The 8,745-nt window shown below is 39.2% G+C and overlaps 1 pseudogene; it reads left to right on the top strand.

Moving 5' to 3' along the window:
• The first annotated feature begins 6,503 nt into the window (after positions 1 to 6,503).
• LOC113617537 (tubulin alpha-8 chain-like) lies at positions 6,504 to 7,776 on the top strand (annotated as a pseudogene).
• Positions 7,777 to 8,745: the final 969 nt, after the last annotated feature.

The following is an 8,745-nucleotide window of genomic DNA, read 5'->3' as shown; positions in this document are numbered from 1 at the left end:
TGGAGAGATATACCATGTTCTTGGATTGGAAGAATCAACATTGTGAAAATGACTCTACTACCCAAAGCAATCTACAGATTCAATGCAATCCCTATCAAACTACCACTGGCATTTTTCACAGAACTAGAACAAAAAATTTCACAATTTGTATGGAAACACAAAAGACCCCGAATAGCCAAAGCAATCTTGAGGATGAAAAATGGAGCTGGAGGAATCAGGCTTCCTGACTTCAGACTATACTACAAAGCTACAGTAATCAAGACAGTATGGTACTGGCACAAAAACAGAAAGATAGATCAATGGAACAGGATAGAAAGCCCAGAGATAAACCCACGCACATATGGTCACCTTATCTTTGATAAAGGAGGCAGGAATGTACAGTGGAGAAAGGACAGCCTATTCCATAAGTGGTGCTGGGAAAACTGGACAGCTACATGTAAAAGTATGAGATTAGATCACTCCCTAACACCATACACAAAAATAAGCTCAAAATGGATTAAAGACCTAAATGTAAGGCCAGAAACTATCAAACTCTTAGAGGAAAACATAGGCAGGAAACTGTATGACATAAATCACAGCAAGGTCCTTTTTGACCCACCTCCTAGAGAAATGGAAATAAAAACAAAAGTAAACAAATGGGACCTAATGAAACTTAAAAGCTTTTGCGCAGCAAAGGAAACCATAAAGAAGACCAAAAGACAACCCTCAGAATGGGAGAAAATATTTGCAAATGAAGCAACTGACAAAGGATTAATCTCCAAAATTTATAAGCAGCTCATGCAGCTTAATAACAAAAAAACGAACAACCCAATCCAAAAATGGGCAGAAGACCTAAATAGACATTTCTCCAAAGAAGATATACAGAGTGCCAACAAACACATGAAAGAATGCTCAACATCACTAATCATTAGAGAAATGCAAAGCAAAACTACAATGAGATATCATCTCACACCAGTCAGAATGGCCATCATCAAGAAATCTAGAAACAATAAATGCTGGAGAGGGTGTGGAGAAAAGGGAACCCTCTTACACTGTTGGTGGGAATGTAAATTGATACAGCCACTGTGGAGAACAGTATGGAGGTTCCTTAAAAAACTACAAATAGAACTACCATATGACCCAGCAATCCCACTACTGGGCATATACCCTGAGAAAACCATACAAAAAGAGTCATGTACCAAAATGTTCATTGCAGCTCTATTTACAATAGCCCAGAGATGGAAACAACCTAAGTGTCCATCATCGGATGAATGGATAAAGAAGATGTGGCACATATATACAATGGAATATTACTCAGCCATAAAAAGAAACGAAATTGAGCTATTTGTAATGAGGTGGATAGACCTAGAGTCTGTCATACAGAGTGAAGTAAGTCAGAAAGAGAGAGACAAATACCGTATGCTAACACATATATATGGAATTTAAGAAAAAAAAATGTCATGAAAAACCTAGGGGTGAAACAGGAATAAAGACACAGACTTACTAGAGAATGGACTTGAGGCTATGGGGAGGGGGAAGGGTAAATGGTGACAAAGCGAGAGAGAGGCATGGACATATATACACTACCAAACGTAAGGTAGATAGCTAGTGGGAAGCAGCCACATAGCACAGGAAGATCAGCTCGGTGCTTTGTGACCGCCTGGAGGGGTGGGATAGGGAGGGTGGGAGGGAGGGAGACGCAAGCGGGAAGAGATATGGAAAAAAATAAATAAATAAATAAATAAATAAAAATAAAAAAAAATAAAAATCAATTATAGGATGAAAAATGGGGAGACATGGAGACTAAACAACATGCTACTTAAAGACCAATGTGTTAATGAAGAAATCAAAGAGGAAATCAGAAAATACCTCAAGACAAATGAAAATAAAAACACAACTGTCTAAAATCTACAGGATTCTTGGGACTTCCCTGGTGGTCCAGTGGTTAAGACTTCGCCTTCCAATGCAGGGGGTGTGGGTTTGATGCCTGGCTAGGGAGCTAAGATCCCACATGTCTTGCAGCCAAAAAAACCAAAACATAAAACAGAAGCAATATTGTAACAAATTCAATGAAGACTTAAAAAAAAAAATGGTTCACATAAAAAAAAAAAAAAAAAAATCTTTAAAAAAAAATCTATGGGATTCAGCCAAAGCAGTTCTAAGAGAGAAGCTGATATGGATACAGGCCCACAACAAGAAATAAAAAAAAGTCTCAAATAAACAACCTAACCTACCATCTAAAGGAATTAGAAAAGAAGAACTAACAACTCCCAAAGTCAGCAGAGGGAAGGAAAAATAATAAAGATCAGAGAGGAAATAAAATAATGACCAAAAAATAATAATAGAAAAGATCAGTGAAACCAAGATCTGGGTTTTTTTGAACAGATAAACAAAATTGATAAGTCTTTAGCCAGGCTCACCAAAAGACAAATGGTGAAGACCCAAATAAACAAAATAAGTAATGAAAGAGGAGAAATTACATCTGATATTACAGAGCTATAAAAAAAATCATAAGAGAATACAATGAATAGTTATATGCCAACAAATAGGACAACCTAGAAGAAATGGATACATTTCTAGAAACACACAATCTTCCAAGACTGAATCATGAAGAAATAGATAATCTGAACAGACGGATTCCAAGTAATAAAACTGAATTAGTAGGGGCTTCCCTGGCAGTCCAATGGTTAAGACTCCACATTTCCAATGCAGGGGACGTGGGTTCGATCTCTGGTTGGGGAACTAAGATCCCACATGCCGTGAAGCATGGCCAAAAATAAAACTGAATTAGTAATCAAAAAAATCCCAGCAAACCAAAGTCCAGGACTGGACAGTTTCACAGGGGCATTCTACCAAACATATAAAGAAGAGCTAATGCCTATCCTTCTCAAACTATTCCAAAAATTGAAGAGGAGGTAACACTCCCAAATTCATTCTTCGAGGTCATATTACCCTGATACAAAAACCAGACAAAGCCACTATTAAAAAGAAAATCACAGGCCAATATCTCTGATGAATATAGATGCAAAAATAATCAACAAAATATTAGCAGACTGAATTCAACAATATATAAAAAGAATCATACTCCTTGATCAAGTGGGATTTATTCTAGGGATGCAATATCTGCAAATCAATCAATGGGATACACCATATTAATAAAAGGATAGATAAAAATCACATGATCATCTCATTAGATGCAGAAAAGGCATTTGACAAAATTCAACATCCATTTATGACATAAACTCTCATCAGAGTTGGTATAGAGGGAACGTACCTCAACATAATAAAGGTCATATATGACAAACCTACAGCTAACATCATACTCAATGGTGAAAAGCTGAAAGCTTTTCCTCTAAAACCAAGAGCAAGACAAGGATACCCACACTTGACACTTCCATTTAACATAGTATTGAAAGTCCTAGCCACAGCAATCAGACAAGAAAAAGAAATAAAAGCATCCAAATAGGAAGGGAAGAAGTAAAACTGTCCCTATTTGCAGATGACATGATACTATATATAGAAAATTCTAAACTCTCCACCAAAAAACTATTAGAATAAGTGAATTCAGTAAAGTTGCAGGATATAAGATTAATATACAATTAATATTTATTATTTTTAGCTTAAATTTTGGAGTAATTCTTATGCAGCAATAGATAAGTAACACAGAGACTAAAAGAAATATGACAACTAAATGCAATGGGTGACCCTAAATTGGATATTGGAGGCAAGGGAGGATGCTCTAAAGAACGTTATTGAACAACTGGCAGAATCTGAATATTGAAAGTATATTAAATCATAGCACTAAACTTCCTGAATATGATTGTTGGACTGTGGTTACGTGAAGGAATGTCCTTATTAAGAAATACACACTGAAGTATTTAGAAATAAAAGGACATGATATCTGTAACTAACTCTTACATGGTTCAGGGGAAAATTAATAATAATATATATTATAAATAGAGGCAGTGATAAGTAAATGTGGCAAACAGCTAATCTGTGAATCTGGATAAAAGATATTTAAGAATTTTTTGTAATTTTCTTGCAAGTCATCTGTAACTTTGAAAGTATTTTTTTAAAGGTTTTTTCTTAAAATGGTTAAAAGGAGCAATTGGTCATATGTAGTTTAGCCTAAAATGTGTTGTTTCAGTATTTCAAAATGTAATGACTTTTATTTTCCTTAGTAAGAAACAAGAGGTTTTTTTGTCATTTAATAATGATAACCTTTCCCCCTTTGGGTGCTTTTAAAACCAAATACTAGCATAAATATATTGTGTAGAGTGTATTTTCAGGAAGGAATTAGATTTGGATAATTTAGATCAAAATGCTAACTTATAATCTTCCATATTTAAGTCCTATACTTATTCTGAACTAGAATGATTTGGACCAAGTAAGGAGACTTGAGAACAAATTGAAGGGTTAATACCCAACTCTAAAGCCTATCTGGTATAAAATGTCAAAATTTGACTTTGGTACCTCCCTGACATCTGTCATCAACTTCATGATGATCTCGATTGCTACCATACTCTTCCTTTTTCCTATGATTATCCAGGGATATTTTCTGTTAGAAAATTTCATATTACTTGAATTTTTTACATTTTAATTCTTCACATTTTAAAGCAAGCTTCATGGAAACAATGTAGTCACTGTCCCTCACACATCTCCATTCCTTTTTTCTCCTTTGTCATTCCACTTTCTTACTTTTACCTTCTTTGACCCCTGCTTTCCTTTCCCTTCATATCCTTCTCTACCTTTTTGACACCTTTCTTCCTGGTTCTCCATACTAGCCTCACCTTAGTCTCAGCTTTCATCATCTCATGCCTAGGTCACTATAATCATCTCAAAACTGGTCTTCTATCTCTAGGCTCTCCCAACCACCCTATATGTACAGAAGTATTTATTTTTAGAAATCCAGAACTATACACTTCTATACTATATCTAGTTTAAACTTCCCAGGATGGTACTCAAGGTCCTCCAGGACTGGCACCAAATGACTCATACCAGCACCTTAGCTACCACAATTTCCCAGCACAAAATCTCCTCCCCAGCCATCTAGGTCTTTTTGCTGTCATTTCCTTACCTCTAAGAGACCAAACCAGGTTTTTTCCTCGTTGAGTAACCTGAGAGAGCCTTGTTTCTCTCCCCTTTTACAGCCACCTGTCACTGACATATTTAGGACAAAGGCCAAGAGGTTTAGTTCTACCCAGGAGCAGACACCTAAGACGCCCTGGGCCAAATTGCTTTGGCCCATTTGACATTAGTGCCAGTAGTGTGAACAGCTGCATGAATATTGCAATGCTCCAGCTCCAGTGGGTGCTGTGGAGTTCTTTGGTGTATCCTTCAACACCATGGAAACTTACACAGTCTGAGCAGGGCTATAGACTGAAGTGCAGGGGAGTTAATAAATGATGAGGGTTGGAAGTCAGTGGATAAATGCCCCAGCCTCCTCAACCTTCACTGAAACAATTCTGAGGCACATTCTGTGTGGTTCTACAGATGATCCCCAGAGTAAATGGGCCTCAGTTTCCCACAGTGATTTCCATCTGGGTAGCGTACCCTTTATTGGCTTTTTTCCTTGTCCTACTCTGCCCACTCCCTCACTCTGTTTCCTGGGATCAATATCATCGTCTTAGATAAATGCACTTGAACTAGCTACATCCAAGTCCTTGCTTAGGCTCTGCTTTGGCAGGAACCCAAGACACAAAACAATATTCATTATTCTTCTATTCCTTTATTAATAAAACCCCATGTTTTAGCTGCACCCATGGCCACTTAGTTATAGGTTATGTTTCTCCACCATCTTTGCAACTAAATACGTCTATATGACTTGTTGGCAATGGGCTATAAGAGAACTTATATGCCAAGCCTTGACACTAAAAGAAATACAGATGTGTTTTTCTTTCTCCTTTCCCTGTTTCTGATGGCTGAGATGCAGATACGATGGCAAGAGGTAGAACAGCCATTATGGACCCAGAGATAGAAGCTGTCTTTTAAGGATAGACTGATCTGCCCATCCCACTCTGTGATACTTCACTGTGATCTGATACAGGAGAGAAAAATAAACTTCTCTCTTCTTAAGTCAGGTATTATAGAGATCTCTGTTAAAGTAGCTTAGACAGTATCCTTATGAAGTTTAAGACTTTGGACAAAGTCACACAGCTTTTAAATAGGGATTCTACAACTCAAGCTCTTAGTAAGCCACTCATTTGTTGTGGCTATGTGACATCCCTCCTATGTGTCTATGTGATGGGACAGTAAAAAGACTGAGAAATATTGCATTACCCATGACACTTTCCAGAAGAGAAGATTTACCTCCCTTTTTCCCATGCAAAAGGGGAGGAGTGGTTCTGAGTCCCATCAAGAATACAAATAAGGCAGGTTCTCTTACAACGACCACCTAAGAGTTGCTCTGGAAGAAGCGACAACCTTGCCTCCTCCTCTCTGCCATCTGCTCAGCAGCCACAAAGCAGCAACTATATGCCAGTGCATTTCCATTGATGCTGGCCAGGGTGGTGTCCAGATCGGCAATGCCGGCTGGGAGCTCTACTGCCTGGAACATGGCATCCAGCCCAATGGCCTGCTGCCAAGTGACAAGACCATTGGGGGAGGAGATGACTCCTTCAACACCTTCTTCAGTGAGAAAACTGCTGGCAAGCATGTGCTCAGGGCCGTGTTTGTAGACCTGGAACCCACAGCCATTGATGAAGTTCTCACTGGCACCTACCCCCAGCTCCTCCACCCTGAGCAGCTCATCAGAGACAAGAAAGATGCTGCCAATTACTATGCCCGACATCACTACACCATTGGCAAGGAGGTCACTGACCTCGACTTGGACCGAATTTGGAAACTGGATGACCAATGCACAGGTCTTCAGGGCTTCTTGGTTTTCCACAGCTTTGGTGGGGGAACTGGTTCTAGGTTCACCTCCCTGCTGATGGAAGGTCCCTCTGTTGATTATGGCAAGAAGTCCAAGCTGGAGTTTTTCATTTACCCAGCCCCCCAGGTTTCCATAGCTGTACTTCAGCCCTACAACTCCAACCTCACTGCCCACACCTCCCTGGCGTACTCTAATTGTGCCTTCATGGTAGACAATGAGGACATCTATGACATCTGTCTTAGAAACCTTGATATTGAGCACCCAACATACTAACCTGAATAGGTTGATAGATCAAGTTGTGTCTTCCATCACTGCTTCCCTGAGGTTTGATGGAGCCCTGAATGTTGATCTGACAGAATTTCAGACCAATCTGGTGCCCTACCCCCACATCCACTTCCCTCTGGCTACATATGCCCCTATCACCTCTGCTGGTAGCAGAGATCTCTAACGCTTGCTTTGAGCCAGCCAACCAGGCTGTGAAATGCAACCTTCACCATGGTAAATACATGGCTTGCTGCCTGTTGTACCATAGCAACATGGTTCCCAAAGATGTCAGTGCTACCACTGCCACCATCAAGACCAAGCGTGCCATCCAGTTTGTGGACTGGTACCCCACTGGCTTCAAAGTTGACATTAATTACCAGCCTCCTACTGTGATACCTGGTGGAGACCTGGCCAAAGTACAGTGGGCTGTGTGCATGCTGAGCAACACCACAGCCATCGTTGAGGCCTGGGCTCACCTGGACCACAAGTTTGACCTGACATATACCAAGTGTGCCTTTCCCTGGTATATGGATGAGGGCATAGAGAAAGGAAAGTTTTCTGAGGCCTGTGAGGACATGGCTGCCCTTGAGAAGGATTATGTGGAGGTTGATGTGGATTCTGTTGAAGGAGAGGGAGAAGAAGAAGGAGAAAAATACTAAAGTGAAAATGTCACAAAGGCACTGCTTTTACAGGGAAGTTTATTCTGTTTTAATCATTGAAAAGTTGTGGTCTGATCAATTAATGTGTATGTAGTCATATACAATTACTGACCAATGCTTTAAAAATGGACACTTTGTTACAGACTCAAGCTATCCATTTCTCTGATGCGTTTGAATAAAGTATTTCCTATCTTAAATGAAAAAAAAAAATACAAACACAAATGAAGAAGCCGTGAAGCTATGGAGAAAACTTAAATCTATTGTCTTTTTTATAATACCCAAGGAAAAATATTTAATCATAACACGGGCTGAACTGTGCCCCCCAAAATTTGTATATTGAAGTCCTAACCCCCAGTGTCTCAGAATGTGACTATATTTGGAAATACGGTATTTAAAGGAATGATTAAGTTAAAATGAGGGCATTAAGGAGCGCCCTAATCCAATCTGACTAATGTCTTTATGAGAAGAGGAAATTTGGACACACACAGACACCAAGGAGGTTCACACAGAAATAAGACCATAATTAGAGGCAGCAAAAGGGCAGCCATCTGCAAGCCAAGGAGAGGGCCTGAGAGGAAAGCAAACAGTCACCTTGATCCAAGACACCTTGATCTTGGACTTCCAACCTCCAGAACTATGAGAAATAAATGTCTGCTATTTAAGCCACTTAGTCTGTGGTACTTTGTTATGGCAGTCATAGTAAATTAATACAATCACTTACCTTCCAAATCAAGGAAGAACCTAGCATCTATTTCTATTGGATTAAACTAAGTAAATTAATAAGTGAATGGTGATGTTGCCATACTGCCAAGAAACATCAAGACATTTTTCTCTGTAACAAGCCATTCATTAAATACATACATTTTAATTGACTTGACTGAGGGAGAAGAGTAGTGGCATGACCCAGCTTAGATATTTGCAGCATTCAGAAAGGACACAAGAGTCTCTGTGAACTATTCTAACTTCACT

Source organism: Aethalodelphis obliquidens, unplaced genomic scaffold (genome assembly GCF_003676395.1).
Source record: "Aethalodelphis obliquidens isolate GAN/ISIS:26980383/991018 unplaced genomic scaffold, ASM367639v1 scaffold1, whole genome shotgun sequence".
Taxonomy (NCBI): domain Eukaryota; kingdom Metazoa; phylum Chordata; class Mammalia; order Artiodactyla; family Delphinidae; genus Aethalodelphis; species Aethalodelphis obliquidens.
Note: the sequence above shows the minus strand (reverse complement) of the source record. Positions and strands in the feature narration are given on the sequence as shown.